Source organism: Nomascus leucogenys, chromosome 15 (assembly GCF_006542625.1).
Source record: "Nomascus leucogenys isolate Asia chromosome 15, Asia_NLE_v1, whole genome shotgun sequence".
Lineage (NCBI taxonomy): Eukaryota > Metazoa > Chordata > Mammalia > Primates > Hylobatidae > Nomascus > Nomascus leucogenys.
The window spans coordinates 65,195,454-65,216,455 of record NC_044395.1 but is presented as its reverse complement, the minus strand read 5'-3'; the positions used below and the strand labels follow the sequence as shown (position 1 = coordinate 65,216,455).

The 21,002-nt window shown below is 40.8% G+C and overlaps 1 protein-coding gene and 1 pseudogene across 4 annotated transcripts in view; one reads left to right on the top strand and one right to left on the bottom strand.

Moving 5' to 3' along the window:
• Positions 1 to 21,002, bottom strand: part of STIM1 (stromal interaction molecule 1) — a 223,257-nt gene that overhangs the window by 80,574 nt on the left and 121,681 nt on the right. The window lies entirely within an intron of this gene.
• LOC100599055 lies at positions 16,322 to 16,706 on the top strand (annotated as a pseudogene).

Genomic DNA, 21,002 nt, shown 5'->3' with positions numbered 1-21,002 from the left:
AAAACTGGCTAGCCATGTGTAGAAAGCTGAAACTGGATCCCTCCCTTACACCTTATATAAAAATTAACTTGAGATGGATTAAAGACTTAAATGTAAGACCTAAAACCATAAAAACCCTAGAAGAAAACCTAGGCAATACCATTCAGGACATAGGCATGGGCAAAGACTTCATGACTAAAGCACCAAAAGCAATGGCAACAAAAGCAAAAATAGACAAATGGGATCTAATTAAACTAAAGAGCTTCTGCACAGCAAAAGAAACTATCAGCAGAGTGAACGGGCAACCTACAGAATGGGAGAAAATTTTTGCAATCTATCCATCTGACAAAGGGCTAATATCCAGAATCTACAAAGAACTTAAACAAATTTACAAGAAAAAAACAAACGACCCTGTCAAAAAGTAGGCAAAGGATATGAACAGACACTTCTCAAAAGAAGACATTTATGCAGCCAACAGACACATGAAAAAATGCTCATCTTCACTGGCCATCAGAGAAACGCAAATCAAAACCACAATGAGATACTATCTCAAGCCAGTTAGAATGGCGATCATTAAAAAGTCAGGAAACAACAGATGTTGGAAAGGATGTGGAGAAATAGGAACGCTTTTACACTGTTGGTGGGAGTGTAAATTAGTTCAACCATTGTGGAAGACAGTGTGGTGATTCCTCAAGGATCTAGAACTAGAAATACCATTTGACCCAGCCATCCCAATACTGCGTATATACCCAAAGGATTATAAATCATGCTGCTATAAAGACACATGCACACATATGTTTATTGCAGCACTATTCACAATAGCAAAGACTTGGAACCAACCCAAATGTCCATCAATAATAAACCGGATAAAGAAAATGTGGCACATATACACCATGGACTACTATGCAGCCATAAAAAATGATGAGTTCATGTCCTTTGCAGGGAATTGGATGAAGCTGGAAACCGTCATTCTCAGCAAAATATCACAAGGACAGAAACCCAAACACCACATGTTCTCACTTATAAGTGGTAGTTGAACAATGAGAACATATAGACACAGGGAGGGGAATATCATACACCAGGGCCTGTTGGGGGCTGGGGGGCTGGGGGAGGGATAGCATTAGAAGAAATACCTAATGTAAATGACAAGTTGATGGGTGCAGTAAACCAACATAGCACATGTATACCTATGTAACAAACCTGCACGTTGTGCACATGTACCCTAGAACTTAAAATATATAATAATAAAAAGAAATAAAGAAAGGCAGAACCTGTAGAAACGGGCTACTTACTTGCTGTGTGACTTTTGGGCAAGCTACTTTGCCTCTCTGAGCCTATTTTCCTCTCAAAATTAGGGTTAATAGTGCCCCTCATTCAGGTATGGTAAGGATTAAATGAGACATGTTTGCAGAAGTCATAAATCGCCTTTGTGTGTGTCTTTTACTGGCCTGCACAGCATTTTAAAAAGTTGAACCTAAATTTAAAAATCTGAAAATTTTGGCCGGGCGCAGTGGCTCATGCCTGTAATCCCAGCACATTGGGAGGATGAAGGAGGTGGATCACCTGAGGTCAGGAGTTTGAGACCAGCCAGGCCAACATTGTGAAACCCTGTCTCCACCAAAAATACAAAAATCAGCTAGGCAGGATGGCACACACCTGCAATCCCAGCTACTTGGGAGGCTGAGGCAGGACAGTTGCTTAAACCTGGAAGGCGGAGGTTGTAGTGAGTCGAGATCATGCCACTGCACTACAGCCTGGATGACAAGACTAGACTCTGTCTCAAAAAAAAAAAAAAAAAAAAAAAAATCAGAAAATTTCACTAAAAGTCCACCTTCTCAGGCTATCTTTTAAACAAATCAAAATCAGTTGGGCTCCATGGCTCATGCCTTAAATCCCAGCACTTTGGGAGGCCAAGGTGGGAGGAGATTGCTTGAGCCCAGGAGTTCAAGACTAGTCTGGGCAACATAGTGAAACCCCACCTCCACAAAAAATTTTAAAATTAGCTACATGTGGTGGCGTGCACTTGTGGTCCCAACTACTTGGGAGGCTGAAGTGAGAGGATTACTTGAACCCAAGAGGTTAAGGTTGTGGTAAGCCATGATCGTACCACTGCACTCCAGCCTGGGCAACAGAGCAAGATCCTGTCTCAAAAAAATAAAAATATCTAGCCACAGTAAGCTCCAATGACTTTAGAATTTTATACAGGAGTGGCTTAAGGACTAACAATTTAATTGGAAAAGGAGAGTGAGAGCTAAGGGACTTGTCATGAGGTTGCATTTGCATAGCAAGCACACTATTTTTATGAAGATTATTCATTACAAATTAATTTTATTTTACTTTATTTATTATTATTATTATTTTGAGATGGAGTCTTACTCTGTCCGCCCAAGCTGGAGTGCAGTGGCATGATCTCAGCTCACTGCAACCTCTGCCCCCCGGGTTCAAGCAATTCTCCTGCCTCAGCCTCCTGAGTAGCTGGGATTACAGGCGCCCACCATCATGCTAATTTTTGTGTTTTTAGTGGAGGCAGGTTTTCAGCATGTTGGCCAGGCTAGTCTCGAACTCCTGATCTCAAGTGATCCGCCTGCCGCGGCCTCCCAAAGTGTTGAGATTATAGGCGTGAGCCACCACACCCGGCCAAAAATTAATTTTAAAATGCAACTTTTTTTTTTTTTTTTTTTTGAGACACTCTTGCTCTGTCGCACAGGCTGGAGTGCAGTGGCGCGATCTCAGCTCACTGCAAGCTCCGCCTCCTGAGTTCACGCCATTCTCCTCCCTCAGCCTTCCAAGTAGCTGGGACTACAGGCGCCTGCCACCACACCCGGCTAATGTTTTTTTTTAATTTTTAGTAGAGACGGGGTTTCACTGTGTTAGCCAGAATGGTCTCGATCTCCTGACCTCGTAATCTGCCCGCCTCAGCCTCCCAAAGTGCTGGGATTACAGGCGTGAGCCACAGCGCCCAGCCAAAATCCAACTTTTTATGAAGATGTTTTTATTAACCTTTTACTTAAACTTAAGGAAAAAATCAATTCTCCATATCAAAGAATAAATATATACAGCAGCTCCTCAAATAACACCATTTCTTTCAATGTCATTTCTTTATAACATCAATGAAAAAAAATCAATTCCCGGCTGGGGCTACTGTCTATGTGAAGTTTCCATGCTCTCCCCATGTGTGCATGGGTTTTCTGTGCGTTCTCTGATTTCCTCCCACATCCCAAAGATGTACATTTTAGATGACCATGTCTCCATGGTCCTAGCCTGAGTGAGTGTGGGTGTGTGAGTGTGCCCTGCAATGGAATGGCGTCCTATCCAGAGTTGGTGCCCACCTTGCACCCTGAGCTGCTGGCATAAGCTCTGGACACTCTCAACCCTAAACTGAAATAAGTAGGTAAATAATTATCTTACTTGTTTTTATTAATCTTTCTTAAATGTATATATAGCTCACATTTATTTCAGTGTTTCATATTGTAAGTGTTTTGGTCTTTATTTGTAAGTTTGGTGATGTTTTTGTGACCAGAAATATGCCATAGGAACTTCACCCTTGTTTATATCAATTAGCCTCTGTTAAAATTGGTTTCATTATATGTCATTTCACTTATGACATATGATGGGGATACATTCTAAGAAATGCATCATTGTGTCAACATCATAGAGTATGCTAAATGTGTATAGCTACTACACACCTAGGTTATATGAAATAGCCTATTGCTCCTAGGCTACAAACTTGTACAACATGTTACTGTACTCAATATTGTAGGGAGTTGTAACACAGTAGTAAGTATTTGTGTATCTAAACATATCCAAACATAAAAAAGATATAGTAAAATATGATATTATAATCTTATGGAACCACATTGTATATGTGGCCCACTGTTGACTGAATGTCCTTATGTGGCATATGACTATATATAAAATATGTATAATTCGTATTATATATACGTATGAACATATATATGTTGTACAATTTGGGGTATCTTAAAGGTTGGGGAGTTGGTGTTAAAGGAGCTAATGGAGGCCTCAATCCCCTATCTCTTAGAACTGCTCTTGGATTACATAACTACACAGCAACAATCTGCCAGAGCTGCTCCTTCTGAAGAGGTATGTGCTCTCCATTTTCCCACAGCTCTCACCACTCACAGACTTATGCACATGCATTTATACAGCCCACATTACTCACTTACAATGCCCTCTGACCCCTCAGGGGCATAGTTTGTAATTCCTGTTGTACACTAAAGTACTATGAGTTTGAAAGCACAATTCAGATATTAATTGAGATTATTATTGGAAGGAGAGTGAGATAAGGATAGGAAAGTAACAGAAAAAGATTCTTGATCAAAGGTGGCCTCTTCTGTGCTCCCATAGTGCCTGTGAATAACTTTATCAATCTTATTAGATGTTTATCTCCCCTGCCAAACCATATACCCCGAACAGAAGTTCCCAGTTACCCAGCCATAAGCTGGGTACTAGCACCCAAGAATATTATATTGAGCTGTAACTTTGATGTCCAATATACTTGAAGTAGGCATTACCACATCTTACTCTGAACACTGTCCCACATCCAGCTAATAGCTAAAGTCTGATTTAAGACAAAGTTTAAAAGTAACAAAAGGTAATAACAAAGCTAAACAGGCAGCTTTTGGATCCCACCAAAGGGATTTACTATTTCAGACTTAGAACAAGCAGCTCTTCTCTCAGGAAGACCTAAGGAGGCTCCCCAAGAGTCCTGCCTTACCACGGGGAATGCAGCATTGGCTAGAACTATACAGCTCAATAGCTCTCCAAAGAGCCAAGGTACCAGCTGTCAGTAAGTATATTTAGTTCCATGCGCCCAGAAAAGTGATCTCCCAGGAGGTGGCACAAGGCATAAACCCATCCCAAGTGTTAAGCAGTAGTGAAGTAGTGAGAGTGGGAGCAGAGAAGAGGGGAGACATCTCTCTATAATTTCTACAAAATAGGCCCAGCCAGCTTGATCCACCAGAGAACAGAATTCACTGACATAAAGCCAGAAGAAGAGCAGCACACCTTTGGGTACAGCAATCTGGATGGCTTTCCTGGGTTCTTCCTTAGAATCAATAACTCTTCCCTCCCCTTTCCAACCTTGTTCCCTAATACTTACCTTCCATATTTCCCAAACCAAATCGTCCCACTTCCATTCCCACTTTCTCTGCTGCTCTCCAACCCCCACCCAGCCCACAATATTTAGAACCCTACATTAGTCCATTATTATATTGCTATAAAGAAATACCTGTGGCCGGGCACAGTGGCTCACACCTGTAATCCCAGCACTTTGGGAGCCAGAGGTGGGCAGATCACTTGAGGTCAGGAATTCAAGACCAGCCTTTTAGTAGAAACCCCATCTCTACAAAAATATAAAAAATAGCTGGTATCATGGCTTGTGCCTGTAATCCCAGCTACCTGGGAGGCTGAGGCAGGAGAATCGCTTGAACCCAAGAAACAGAGGTTGCAGTGAGCCGAGATTGTGCCACTGCACTCCAGCCTGGGCGACAGCATGAGACTCTGCCAAAAAAAAATTAAAAAAGAAAGAAAAAAAGAAATACCTGAGACTGGGTAATTTATAAGGAAAAGAGGTTTAATTGGCTCACCATTCCACAGGCTATACAGAAAGCATAGCAGCCTCTGCTTCTGGGGAGGCCTTGGGAAACTTAAAATCAAGGCAGAAGGTGAAAGGGAAACAGACACACCTTACACAGCCAGAGCAGGAGGAAGAGAGAGCGAAGGGTGAGGTGCTACCACACTTTTAAATGACCAGATCTCATGAGAACTCACTCACTATACAATACTAAGAGGGGATGGTGCTAAACAATTCATGAGAACATCACTCCGATAATCCAATCACTCCTACCAGGCCACACCTCCAGCACTGGGGATTACAATTCAACATGAGATTTGGTGGGGACACAGAACCAAGCCATTTCTAACCCATAAGTCACATGTTCCATATCTGAAAAGTTTACCAACTCTTATTCACCTCTTGAACATCTAGCAAGGAAGCATACCATATTTCAGGTACAATAGCTCTAAATGTCATTTACAGAGTTCTAGGACATGTATGTGTCATGAGTGAAATATCTGTTTCCACTGAGATCAGAAGCTGTTGCTCAAGGCAGGGATAGGGCAGTCATTTCTCACTTATCTTTGTACATCTAGTCTCTTTTCTGTCAGTCTATCTACCATATTAGATGCTAGAATGATCTTAAAATAAATATCTATTCCAACTCCCTTACTTAACATCTCATGGCTCCCCATTACCTACAAGATAAAGCCCTAGCTTCTTGGCCTGGCATTCAAGGCCTTTTACAATATGACACATTAACTTCCTAAGTACCTTCCTGGCCACTCTCCCTCCCTACCAGACACCTTACACACAAGATATTGGGTGAGAAAACTATGGCCATAAGCCAAATCCAGTTTGCTGTTTGTTGGTTTTGAGACTGAGTCTCCCTCTATTGCCCATGCTGAAGTGCAGTGGCGAGAACATGGCTCACTGCAGCCTCCTGGGCTTAAACCGTCCTCCTGCCTCAGCCTCCCGAGTAGCTTGGACTACAGGCACAGGGGCTAATTTTTTCTTCATTTTTTGTAGAGACAGAGTCTTATCATATTGTCCAGGCTGGTCTCAAACTCATAGACTCAAGCAATCCTCCTGCCTTGGCTTCCCAAAGTGATGGGATTGCAGGCATAAGCCACCATGCCCAGCCAGTTTTCATAAAGTTTTACTGAAACATAGCCAGGCTCATGCATTGATGTATATTTTCTGTGGCTGCTTTCATGCTACAAAGACAGAGTTGAGTATTTGTAACAGAGACTCTATGGCTAACAAAGTCTAAAATAATTACTGTCTAATCCTTTACAGAAAAAGTTGCCTGCTCTAGACACATCAAGTCATTTCATGCTCCTTGACCAAAGCATTATCTTTTATACCCCCAAGATTTTGCACAAGGTGCTCCATTTAAAATGCTTTCTCCCACTCTTTGTCTATTAAATAAAAAGTCACTGCCTTCTGTGAAGTTTTCTAGATCTCTCCCAGGTGAGTTCATTGCCCTATCGTATTTGTTCCCTTAGTTCTCAGGGTATACATTATCCCTCTCTTACTCTCCCTAAGCAACTCAAAAATAGAGACTATATTTTATTTATCATTTATTCTTCACCAGCATCTTGCAAGTTTTCTGGAATACATAAATGAATAATTAATTTAGCTCCATAAATCCATTTCCAAGCCAAGGGCCTGGCACAGAGCTGGGTGTGTGGTTATTAAATAACTGAAGGAGTGTCTCTCGAGTTTGTCCTATAACATGTAGCAGAGAGCTTAGCTTACAATAGCTAGTCAAGACATAATTGTCTATTGAATAGAAGAAAGAAAAAGGTCCCCAAACTGTCAGTCTATCTAAAACAAAGATATTTAGCCAGGAGCCAGAGAGTTACACTAGCTTGGATTCAATGTAGCATGATACTTTAGAGTTTTATTCTAGACCTGGCTGCCTGGGTTTGAATCCTCGTTCCACTACTTAGTTTCAGTGTATAACTTGCATCATTTGTAAAATGAAGATAGTAGCACAAAACCTAACAACCCTCATGTTGAGGGAAGCATAAATGAGTAAATTCAACTAAATACCTTAGAATAGTGCCTGGCACAAAATAAGCTCTCCTGTCTGTGTGTGTGTGTGTGTAATATGTTTTAAGAAGGATTAAAGATACTAAGAGAATGTACAATCCTAGGGCCCACTATTACAGTGATGCTGATCCCTCATATGTAAGGAAGACCTATAGAGGAGGTAGAAAATGGATATTCTCTAAGTGCTTGCTATATAAAGTCCATGTGTCAAGAGGTTAGGAATGGAGATAGTTAAGACAAGACATTGTAGTCTACTAACCTCTAAGGTCCTTTCTGTTCTACTCTATGATTCTTTGAAAGCTTTTAAAGCTTTAACTCCATTTAAAATCAAAACTTTACAACTTTATGCAAGACCCTCCCTCCTCTATGGGCTGTCCTTCCTCAGTGCATCAGTTGCCACTTCCTCTCATTCCCAATGATAATGAATTCCCAATTCCCAATGATAATGAATTACTTAAAACTCTCTGACAGTACCAGGCTTTTTACCTGTACAATATCTTTGTACATGCTATTCCCTCACTTAAAACATTCTCCTTATCACTCCTAGTCATCTGTTGAGATCCAGATTATGTGTCAGTGACTGTAACATGGGAAAAGCTGACTTAGGGCGTCCTCTTCTGCAACTCTATCACAGTGTTCACTCTTAAAATTTTATTTTTTTTTAGAGACAGGGTTTCGATATATTGCTAAGGCTGGTCTTGAACTCTGGGCTCAAGCAATTCTCCCACCTCAGCCTCCCAAGTAGCTGGTACTACAGGTGCAAGCCATTGTGCCTCACAATATCCACTTAATAAATTATAGTGTCCTTATCTGTTTTATGGCTATCTCCACCACTAGTGGAACTTCTTCAAAGGCAGCAACATTGCCTTTCCTTTTACTCCTTTATTTCCAGCACCTAGCACATACATAGATACAGAGAATCCCTCTGAGGTCAATGAGAAAGCTCAGTGCTTGTCATGGAATCATCGTTGATGCCTCACCAAAACATAGGGCACATGACACAGGTCAAATCCTAGAGGCAGCATTAAAAGTTTCAGCTTGCCAGGTACCTGGCCAGAATGGCAAAGACAGAGAAACTCTAACATCTCCAGTCTTGCAAACTGTCAGAACCAAAGTATCCAAGCTAGCCAAAGAATACCGTCTGGGGAATCTTTGTTTTATGAAAGGAGGACAGAAATAGATCACTAATTAGAAAATATTTCCCCAGAGGAAAGAGATTATCTTCTTAATTGGGGTAAATACTGCCACATTTATATAGGCTGAAATGCATAGCACTGGAGAAAATGCATTATGAGAAAGGACAGTTACAAAATTGATGCGTTAGAAGGGACTTCTAGTTTGACAGCATGGGAAGCTCCACAGACCCACTCTCCAGTAAAACTAGTGAAACTTATTTTTCAAAAGCAACCATTTAAAGTTTCTGGAAATGGTCTTAAAGGCACACAGCCAATGAAGAAACGTATGCTCAAGAAAACCTAAGAACAGCAGGAGTCCACAATATTTAAACCAAGACCTGTTCTCTGCCTTGCCTCTCCCAACTCAATGACACAGAAACTCCACTCCACACTGATGCAGCTAAAAACACAGACCTTCTCTCTCAAGCTCCCTGTTGAAGGGTTAGCTGTCTGGAATGTCCTGAGCAGGATATTAGCATTTCTGATCCTTCCCCCAGCTACCTGTTACTGAGGCTAAGTTCTAAGTGAGTGCAGCTAAAAGGTGGGCCTCTTTTGTCCCGTTTAACCCCCACTCATAGGATGGGAGCTTTAGCTTGGATGCAGTGCCACTGAGAATACTGGAGCCACAACTGGCATTGCCCTGGCTCATAAGATGGTGATTATACTCTGGGAGAAGCAAACCAAAAAGACCTGAGGCTACTGCCACCCCTCCATCAAGTCCTCAGCTCCTAAAGTGGTGGTGTCACTCAGAAGCATGTCATTGTCCCCCACCCCAGCTCCAGAACCGTGACTCAAAGATTTTGCCTGGCAGAGGAAGCAGGCTATAAAACAAAGAGCTCTGAATCTCTTCCCAGGGGAAATGACCTCATCTGCAACAGAGTGTAGAGAAGTTCAAGACTAAGGGTAGGGTACTCTCAAAACAGTAGAAGTTGTGGTGAAAGGAAAAGATTAGCAGATTCATTGGAGATATAGGCTGAACTGTAGACTAGAGAATTTGCTGGAGATAACTAGGGAAAGAGACAGCTGGGAGGAGTCTCTTGGGGTAAGAACAAATTTCACCAGCCTGGGCAACATAGGGAGACCCCATCTTTACAAAAAATTTAAAAATTAGCCAGGCCACCTGCACATCCTGCACATATATCCCAGAACTTAAAAAAAAAAAAAAAAAAAAAAAAAAAGAAGCCAGGTGTAGTGGCACACACCTGTGGTCCCAATTACTCAGGAGGCTGAGGTAGGAGGATCACTGGAGTCCAGGAGGTTGAGGCTGCAGTGGGCCATGATCACGCCACAGCACTCTAGCCTGGGTGAAAGAGTGGGACTCTATCTCCAAAAATAAACCAAAAAAGAACAAATCTCAAACACTGATCTCAGGAACTATCCCTTCGAAGGAACCCTAATATAGTTGGATTAGTCTGGGAAGCAATTTATGCTTCAGGGCATTGCTGAAAAGAGCAGAGCAATCAGATGGCAATTAGTGAACCTAAAAAGCTGGGTGTGGCCAGGGAAACAGACAGTCAAAGTTCTGCCCAAACCATTATCATCCAAATATGACTGTAGGCATACCAAAATCCTCTGAGGAGCAACATCAGAGGATTCACACTGTGAGAGGAGGGGGATCAACCACTTAAACAATCTAGCCAGTCATTAAATAAATAAACAAGCAAATAATAATAAGCCCCAGAGGAATCAGACAAGTACCCAAAGTTGCTACAATATATTATCAAAAATGTTCAGCTTCAAACAAACAAACAAACAAACAAAAAACAAAGAATCACGAAAGTGTGACCCACATACCGGAAAAAAAGTAGGCAACAGAAACTCTCAGTAAGAGGGACCAGATGTCAGATTTAACAGAAAAAGACTACAAATTAGCCATTATAAATATGTCCAAAGATTAAAAAAAAAAAAACCATGATTTTTAAAGAGGTAAAGGAATGCATGATGTCAATGTTGCATCAAATAAAGAATGTCAATAAAGAGACAGAAATTATTGTTTTAAGAAAAGAACCAAATGGATGTTCTGGAGTTGAAAAGTACAATAACTGAAGTGAAAAATTAGGAGAGGGGCTAAATAGTAGATCTGAACTGACAGAAGAAAGAATTAGCAAACTTCAAGAGAGACTGATAGAGATTATACAATCCTAAAAACATAGAGAAAAAGGAATGAAGAAAAATGAACAGAGCCTCGGAGAAATGTAGAACACCATTAATCACACCAATATATGAATACTAGAAGGGGAAGATAAAGAAAAAGGAGCAAGAAAACTCACACCTGTGAGAGGCCAAAGTGGGTGGATCGCTTGAGGCCGGGAGTTAAAGACCAGCCTGGACAACATGGTGAAACCACATCTCTACTAAAAATACAAAAATTAGCCGGGTGTGGTGGTGTACGCCTGTGATCCCAGCTACTCGGGGAGGCTGAGACATGAGAATCACTTGAACCCAGGAGTCAGATTGGAGTGAACTGAGATTGTGCCACTGTACTCCAGCCTGGGTGACAGAGTGAGACTACGTCTCAAAAAAAAAAAAAAAAAAAAAAAAAAGAAAAGAAAAAGGAGAAGGAAAAATATTCAAAGAAATAATGGCTGAAAAACCTCCCAAGTGTTTTGAAAAACATTAATCTACCCGTAAAGAAAATCCAATAAACTCCAAATAGGATAAATGCAAAGAGATCCACAAATAGACACATTAAGTAAAACGCTAAAAGTCAAAGGCAATTAGAAAACTTTGAAAGCAGCAAGAGAAAAATGACTCATCACACACATGTGAACCCAGTAAGATTAACAGTTAACTTCTCGCCAAAAATAATGGATGCCAGGAGACAATGGGATAACATGGTCAAAGGGCTCACTGAAGTGAGAGGATGTCAACCAAGAATTGTACATCCAGCAAAACTCTCATGAAAATAAAGACATTTCCAGATAAACAAACACTGAGAAAATTCACTGCTAACTAACACATCTTACAAAAAAATACTAAAGGAAGCTTTAAGTGACCCCCCAGATAGTACTTTGAATCCATACAAAAAAGTACCAACACTGAGCCAGGTACTGTTCTAGGTACTGGAGATATAGCAGTGAACAAAACAGATCCCTTTCCCTTATGAACTTTATATTCTAGGAAATAAATAGTAAAACAATAAGTGATTAAATAATAAAATCCAAATGATGATAAGTTCTTAAAAATTATTTTAAAAAGTGATTCATAATGAAGATCTGGGTGCCAGGAATGGAGCAGAGGTGCAGATTTCATTATTAAATAGGGTGGTCTGGGAAAGGTCTCTTTGATAAGATGAAGGATGACAAACGACAAAGAATATTTTGGGGGGTTTTTGTTTTGTTTTTTGTTTTTTTGAGGCAGAGTCTCCCTCTGTTGCCCAGGCTGGAGTGCAGTGGCACAATCTCTGCTCACCACAGCCTCCACCTCCTGGGTTCAAGCATTTCTCCTGCCTGAGCCTCTCGAATAGCCGAGACTACAGGCAAATGCCACCATGCCTGGCTAATTTTATATTTTTAGTAGAGACAGGGTTTTACTATGTTGGCCAGGCTGGTCTCGAACTCCTGACCTCAAGTGATCTGCCCACCTTGGCCTCCCAAAGTGCTGGGATTACAGGTGTGAGCCATCACGCCCAGCCACAAAGCATATTTTATATGGAAATATGAGGGCATAAACTAAATATCTAAGGAAACAATAGTCCAGGCAGGGGCAAAAGCTAGAACCAAGGCCCTAAAGCAGGAATACAAGAATATGAAGGAACACCAAAGAGTGTGGCTATAGTGAGTGACAAGGGGAATATAAGTCAGAGAGGAGATCAGAATAAGTGGGGACCAGAACCCAGAGGGCCTTGCTAACTTTTGTGGAGACTGTGGCTTTCACACCAAACAAAAAAATGAAGTTATCACAAGTTTTGAGCAGAGTGAAATGATCTGGTTTGCTTTTTTTTTTTTTTCAAAAAAGCTCTCTAGCTGCTACATTGAGAATAAATGTAGACATGGTTATCTGCTAGGAGACTACTGAGCCTTGGTGCCTGCAGTGGAATGATAGTGAGAAATTATTCTATTTTGGATATATTTTAAAGGGAGAACCCACAGGATTTACCAATAGATGTGGAGTTGAGAAAAATTATGAATTATTTAGAATATTTTTTGCCCAGGCAATTGAAACAATGGACTTGCCCTCAACTGAGATGAGGAAGGCAGTATATACAACAGGTTTTGGATAAGATAATATTTAGAATCCAGCTAGTGCACATTAAGCTTCAGATGCCTTTAAAACTCTTAGAAGAAAACACAGGGGTAAGTCATCACAACCTTGGATTTGACAATGGTTTCTTAGACATGACCTCAAAAGTATGAGCAGAAACAACAGCAAAAAAATAAATAAACTGGACTTCATCAAAATTTAAAACTTCTGTGCTTCAAAGGACACAATCAAGAAAGTGAAAAAGCAACCCACAGAATGGGAGAAAATATTTTCAAATCATGTATCTCAAAAGGGATTTGTACCTAAAATATATAAAGAACTTTAACAACTCAATAACAAAAAAGACAACCCAATTTAAAAATGAGTAAAGGTTTTTTATTTTATTTTAAATTTTTTTTTGAGACAGAGTCTCTCTGTCACCCAGGCTAAAGTGCAGTGGCCCAGTCTCAGCTCACTACAACCTCCGCCTGCTGGGTTCAAGCCATTCTCATGTCTCAGCCTCCTGAGTAGCTGGAATTATAGGCACACATCACCACGCCCAGCTAATTTTTGTATTTTTTTTGTAGAGACCAAGTTTTGCCACATTGCCCTGGCTGGTCTTGAACTCCTGGCTTCAGGCAATCCGCCCACCAAAGCACTGGGATTACAGGCATGAGCCACCATACCAGGACACAAAGTTATTATTAAAAACTAAAAAAAAAAAAAAAAAAAAAAAAAAAAAAACAGATGGCAAGGCTGCAGAGAAAAGAGAACACTTATACACAGTTGATGGGAATGTAAATTAGTCCAGCCACTGTGAAAAGCAGTTTGGAGATTTTTTTTTTTTTTTTTTTTTGAGATGGAGTTTCACTCTTGTTGCCCAGGCTGGAGTGCAATGGCACGATCTCGGCTCACCGCAACCTCCACCTCCCAGGTTCACGCGATTCTCCTGCCTCAGCCTTCTGAGTAGCTGGGATTACAGGCATGCGCCACCATGCCCGGCTAATTTTTTTGTATTTTTAGTAGAGATGGGGTTTCTCCATGTTGGTCAGGCTGGTCTCGAACTCCCGACCTCAGGTGATCCACCCTCCTCAGCCTCCCAAAGTGCTGGGATTACAGGCGTGAGCCACCATGCCGGGCCACAGCAGTTTGGAGATGTCTAAGAGTACTAAAAATAGAACTACCATTCGATCCAGCAATTCCATTACTGTATACATACCCAAAGGAAAATAAATTATTCTACTAAAAAGACATGTGCACTCATATGTTCACTGCAGCACTATTCACAATAGCAAAGACATGAAATCAACCTAGATGCCATTAATTAATGTGATACAGGCCAGGCACGGTGGTTCACGTCTGTAATACCAGCACTTTGGGAGGCCAAGGCGGGAGGAGAGCTTGAGCCCAGGAGTTCAAGACCAGCCTGGGCAACATAGCAAAACCCTGTATCTACAAAACAATACAAAGAAATTAGCCAGGCAGTGGTGCATGCCTGTAGTTCCAGCTACTCAGAAGCTGAGGTGGGAGGAACGCTTGAGCCCAGGAGATTGAGGCTGCAGTGAGCCGGAATCATGCCACTGCACTCCAGCCTGGGTGACAGAGCAAGACCCTGACTCAAAAAAAAAAAAAAAAAAAAAAAAAAAAGAAAGGAAAGAAAATGTGGTACATATTGACCATGAAAATATTTTGCAGCAACATGAATGCAGCTGGATGCCATTATCCTAAGCGAATTAATGCAGACACAGAAAACCAGATATTGCATGTTCTCACTTGTAAGTGGGAGCTAAATCTTGGGTACACACAAACACAAAGATGTGAACAATAGATACTGGAGTCTCCAAAAGGAGTGGGGATAGCGAGAAGGACTGAAAAAATTCCCATTGGATGCTATGGTCACTATCTGCATAAGAAAATCAGTAGAATCCCAAACCTCAGCATCACGCAATATACTCTTGTAACAAACCTGCACATGTACCCCGTGAATATAAAATGAAGATGGAAATTTTTTAAAATAATAAAAAATAAAATAAATGAGCAAAGGATCTGAGAAAATATTTCTCTAAAGAAGAAATACAAATAACCATTAAACACATGAAAAGATGTTCAATACCATTAGTCATCAGAGAAATGTAAATCAAAATCATAATGAGATATTGCTTTATACCAACTAGGATGACTGTAATCAAAAAGGCAGACAATAACAAGCGTTGATGAGCATGTGGAGAGAACAGATCCCTCATATACTGCTGGCAGGAATGTAAAAATGGTTTAGCCACTTGAACCATTTTTACATGGAAAATACTGTGGCAGTTCCTAAAACAGGTAAACACAGTTACCATATGACCCAGCAATTCTATTCATATGTATGTACCCAAGAGAAATAAAAGTATACATCCAAACAAAACATAAAACACATGTCCACACAAAAACTTATACATGTCTATAGCAGCAGTATTCATTATAGCCAAAAAGTGAAACAAACCAGATGTCTATAAATTGATGAATGCTAAACAAAACTGGTATGTCCATGCAATAGAATATTATTTGGCCATGAAAAGAAATAAAGTACAGATATATATACACAAACATGTACAGGCAGTACTGATACAACATGAATGCACCTTGAAAACATGCTAAGTGAAAAAAGCTAGTTACAACAGACCACATATTATATGATTGAATTTACATGAAATGTCCGTAATAGGCAAAACTACAGAAAGAGAAAGTAGATTCGTGGTTGCTTAGGGCTGGGGGAAATGCGGAGAGAGAACAATAGCTAATGTGTATGTGGTTTCTTTTTGAGGTGACAAAAATGTTTTTAAATTGACTGAGGTGATGGTTGCACATATCTGTGAATATACTAAAACCCATTGAATTGTAAAATGGGTGAATTGCACAGTATGTGAATTCTTTCTCCAAAAAGCTGGGTTTTTTTAATTGATAGGTTGGACTAGAGGCCAGATAAACTTTTTCTGTAAAGAGTCAGACAGTAAATATTTTAGGCTTGGTGGTCCATATGGTCTCTGTCGCAACTACTCAACTCTGCTATTCTTGTGTAAAAGCAGCAATAGACAATATGTAAACGAATGAGAGTGGCTGTATGCCAATAAAACTTTACAGACACTGAAATTTCAATTTCATATAAATTTCACATCTTGAAATTCTTCTTTAGCTTTCCCCCTAAACTATTTTAAAATGTAAAAATCAGGGTTCTCCCACCGCCCCTGCTGGGGGTCTCAGTAGCTCGGGTGGCGGGAGGAGCGGCAGCGACCAGGCAGCCCAGCTTCGCGAAGGCTCTCGGTGCGCCGCCGCTCGCAGACATCCCTCACGCGCCCTCCACGCCGCCAGGATGCCTAAGAGGAAGAAGGTCAGCTCCGCCGAAGGGGCCGCCAAGGAAGAGCCCAAGAGGAGATCGGCGCGGTTGTCTGCTAAACCTGCTCCTGCAAAAGTGGAAGCGAAGCCGAAAAAGGCAGGAGCGAAGGATAAATCTTCAGACAAAAAAGTGCAAACAAAAGGGAAAAGGGGAGCAGAGGGAAAACAGGCCGAAGTGGCTAACCAAGAAACTAAAGAACATTTACCTGCAGTAAACAGGGAAAAGAAAGCTGAGGAGAGTCCAGCCTCTGATGAAGCAGGAGAGAAAGAAGCCAAGTCTGATTAATACCACACATCATATATTATCAGTGGTCCCTGTCTCCCTTCTTGTACCATCCAGAGGAATATTTTTATCAACTATTTTGTAAATGCAAGTTTTTTAGTAGCTCTAGAAACATTTTTAAAAAGGAAGGAATTCCACCTCATCCCATCTTTTAAGTGTAAATGCTTTAAGAGGTGAAATCATTCGCTGGTTGTTTATTTTTTGGTACAACCAGAAAACAGTGTGGGTTATTGAATTATGGGAGGCTTTGACTGTCTTTGGTGTCAGCTTAACATTCCATAGGTGGGGGGGTTAGTTTTTATATCCTATAATACAATGCATATTAAATGACAATATGGAGTCAGTCCTGCATTTAATGTCTTGAACATTTTAAATTACTTCTATTCCCATGTTATTTTTTAGTAGAATTGTTTCCTAAAGGAAACCACTCCTTGATCATGGCTCTCCCTGTCAGAATTGTGTGTACTCTGTAACATCTTTGGTTGTGGTAGTCCCGTTTTCCTAATCACTTGGTTACTGTGCTGTGAAAGATTAAAAATTTGAATATGTAGTATACATGCTATTCAGTGTGAATTGGTGGGACGTATGTAACAGCTTATCAACATGTGAAGATACCGGTACTTGATAGCCTCTTAAGGACAATTTGCTTCCAAATTTTAAGCTGGAAAGTCACTGGAATAACTTTAAAAAAAGAATTACAATACATGGCTTTTTAGATTTTCGGTACGTATGTTAAGAATTGTGTACAAATTGGAATGTCTGTACTGATCCTCAACCAATAAAATCTCAATTATGAAAGAAAAAAAGTAAAAATCATTTTTAGTTTGCAGGCTATACGAAAAAAACAGTTTGCTGATCCCTGGACTAGATATAATAAATCCACTCTCTGCTCTGGCTTCAGGTGCTAAGGAAATCTCTCTCCCTGACAATCCCCATGAACAAACAGCAACTTCGATTCCCCGCTCAGTTTTCCCTCATGCTACCATCCCTATACATGGCTTTCAAACACCCTGAGAGGATCACAAACCCAGCCAAACACTCAACAGCAGGAAACCTCTAGGACTCCATTTCCAAAATAGAACACCCACTTCAACAGACTTGGCAAAAAGAATTAGAGCTCATCACGTGTTCCTTATAAATGACACTCACCTTTGGGCAGTGGTATGGGAAGAGGCTTAGGGACAAAGAATATAAGAGAATAAAACAAACTCATGCCTCTCCCAAGAAGCTTCTGGCATCTAATCAACTCTAAGTGGGAGGATTTAGGCTTATGCATCAATGAGCAATACAAAATATATACACACACTGTGTGTGTGTGTGTGTGTGTGTGTGTGTGTCCTTAAGGACAAAATATCCTATTAAGAGTATTGTACTACACAAGAGAAGGCAGAAGAATAGTGCAGGCATTAGGAGTTCCAGAAGCCTTTGTTAAGCACCATTTGTTCTTTCATTTGCCTAACCAATATTTACTGAGTAGTTACTATGTGACAGGTCTTGTGCTGAGATCCAAGGACACACAGATTAATCAGACATATTGAAAGCATCTAGGTGAGACAGATATATAGAAGAGAGTCAGTCCTTGAAGGAAAGAACCACTGTTCTATGCAGAGGAAAGTGTTACCACTCAATCCCAAAGACAGAGCCAAGCAACTTTCTCTCCAACTCCTCCATCCCCATACTGCCTGAGACCGCACAAAGTTTTCCACTCTTAACTGATCACACAGCTTGGTCAACATCCAGAGAAATCACAAAGCTTATGAAGTGTCATAGAGGAAAAAGAATTTCACAGATAATGTCTTGAATCACATTTCTGCCACTTACCACTGTGTCACCTAGAGCCTGTAAAATGCAAACTACCTCACAGTTACAATGTGGAGAAAAGGAGATAATTTAAGGCACAGTCCCTTACAGTGCCTGTATGTAGAAGATGCTTCATATGTCCGTTTGACTATTCTGAACCTAGGTCCCCTTGACAAGGGGGCTCATACTATTTATACTGGTTTATCTAAGGAGAAACCTAGTGTCTGAGGATAAACAAGAATAAAGAGTATGAGCCCCCTTGTCAAGGGACCCAGCAACTTCTAATCTTACCAGTGACTTCCCAGAGACTTCTAATCTTACCTCTGCCTCCTCAAGACACCAAGTGGCTAGATAAAAGAGGGCATGCCTCTCATCAAGCCAGTGCCAAACTGCCGAGGTGTATGCCTATGTGGATCTATACCTGAGAAGGCCTGATGCATGTTGGGTACTGACAAAAAATTAGAAGAAACTGGATAACACAATTATAGAAATTTGCACACAGCTCTATGGTTTACAAAGGATATTTTTCAAGCCTCACATCAGCCATTGAAGGTATATGTTACTGGTGTCCCTATCTTATAGATGAAGTAACTATTCTCTAGATACTTCCCTACTTGATGTCTCCCAGAGTTGCCATATTTTTTGCCTCCTGCCTTTACTCGTTAAGTTCCCCTTTCCTGGAATGCTCTTCTTCCTTTCTTCATCTAGTAAACTCCTGCTCATCTTTAAAAACCAAGTTCCAATTTCACCTCCTCTGCAAAACCTGCTCCTGACATACCTTCAGTCAGAATTAGGGCCAGCTCTGTTTACTTCTAGCTTTTCAACTTTAGGATGAAATCCAAGTTCCTCAGTATGGCACACAAATCTGGCTACAGCCTGCCTTTCTAATCTTATTCCCAACCTCTCCCTCCCTGCCCCACTATTACATTTGCTCAAGTTAAAAGAACCACTGAACCACAGATTCCCAAGGACATCATACTTGTTACTCCACATGATGTATCATGCTCAGCCCCCTCCCCATGTAAACCCCTATTCATCTCCAAAAATTCATCTCAGGCAATACCTTTTCTGGGTAGTGTTTCCTGTCATCCTCAGATGGGTTAACTCTTTTCTGTACTTCCAGAGCATGCAGGGCTCATCTCTTGTTACAATATCTATGGGGATTGAATATGTGTTTTTTTTGCCTCAATAATATGTGAGAACTTTGTAGGTAGGAAATTCATCTTATTAGTCTTTAAATGAGTATGCAAAACATATCCAGCATCCAGCACATAGCACACACTAAATATGTTTGAAGAAAAAAGAGAGAAAGAAGGCAAGGAGCACATCAAAAAGTAAGAAAGATTTCAAAGGAGGTATTTATAAGTGAGGAGAAGAACACAAGAATGAATGAAAGGAAATGAAAGGAAACTCACTGAACTTAAGTGAATCAGACAATTCTTCTTAATGCTATGAAGTACAAGTACACTGAATGTGAGGCATATGCAGACACAGACATGCACAGAAGGACTTGAAAAAATACATATATAGTCAGACAAACACAGACACCAGTTAGGTCTGAAGGGAAGCAGGGCCTTGGGAGCCAGCTGCCAATTCCTCCTTAGACAGGAAGAGTCAGAAATTTTTAATTTCTGAAGCATGGCTTTTCTCTCTCTGCTAGCTTGACCATTCCTGGCTGCTAGGTGATACCTGCATTCTGCCTACCACTTTGTGGGGCCCAGATTCTGCCTAGACTGACAGCATCTTTGGGCTGCTGATTACATTTCTGGCTCTGCTTTTACTTCCAGGTCCTGTGTCCTATACCTCAGGCCAAACCCTTTGTCCCTAACCTTCTCCTTGATCCTCAACCTCATTTATGGGCTTTCTTTCAGCCCCTACTTCCTTGGCTCAGTGTGCCTCTTCTCCCTCCACTTCTTGTCATACACAGACACATCTAAATGCAGAAAGACACATACCCACACAAGCACAAAATGGTGTATACACACATATAAAAAAAACACAAACACAAAGGCACATATAGACATATACACATATATAGACATCTATACAAACAAGTCTTACAAATATATCTCATCCCTGTCATCGACAGGATTACCATCCAGAAAAGACAAAGCAGACTCAATAACAAAGAGAGGGGGAAGGAAAACAACAGCCTGCTTAGTGAGAAAGAATTTCCCTATCTGTCAAAGCAAGCCACCGTCAGGTTTTCCTGGAAACATGAGGGGTACCATCTGGGGGAGCTGCTGCCTCATCTTGTATCTGGCTAAGGTACTGGGACAGATTGCAAACTATGCCTACTCTCACTGATATTTAGCTCAGCTTGTCTGGAAACTGGTACCCTTGCCTGCGTGCTGGCTGACAATATGGCTTCTGCTACACCAGTACATATAAGATCACTGCATCCTGATTCCTCTGGAAACTCCCACAGGCCCTATGGATACTATCATTACAGCCCTTAAAATGTGCTATTGTCACTGCCTGTTTATATAATTGTCTCTCTCACTAGCCTAGGGCTTGTTAATGGCAAAGAGTATCTTATTTTCATCACTACTTAGTACATTGCAAGGTTTGGATT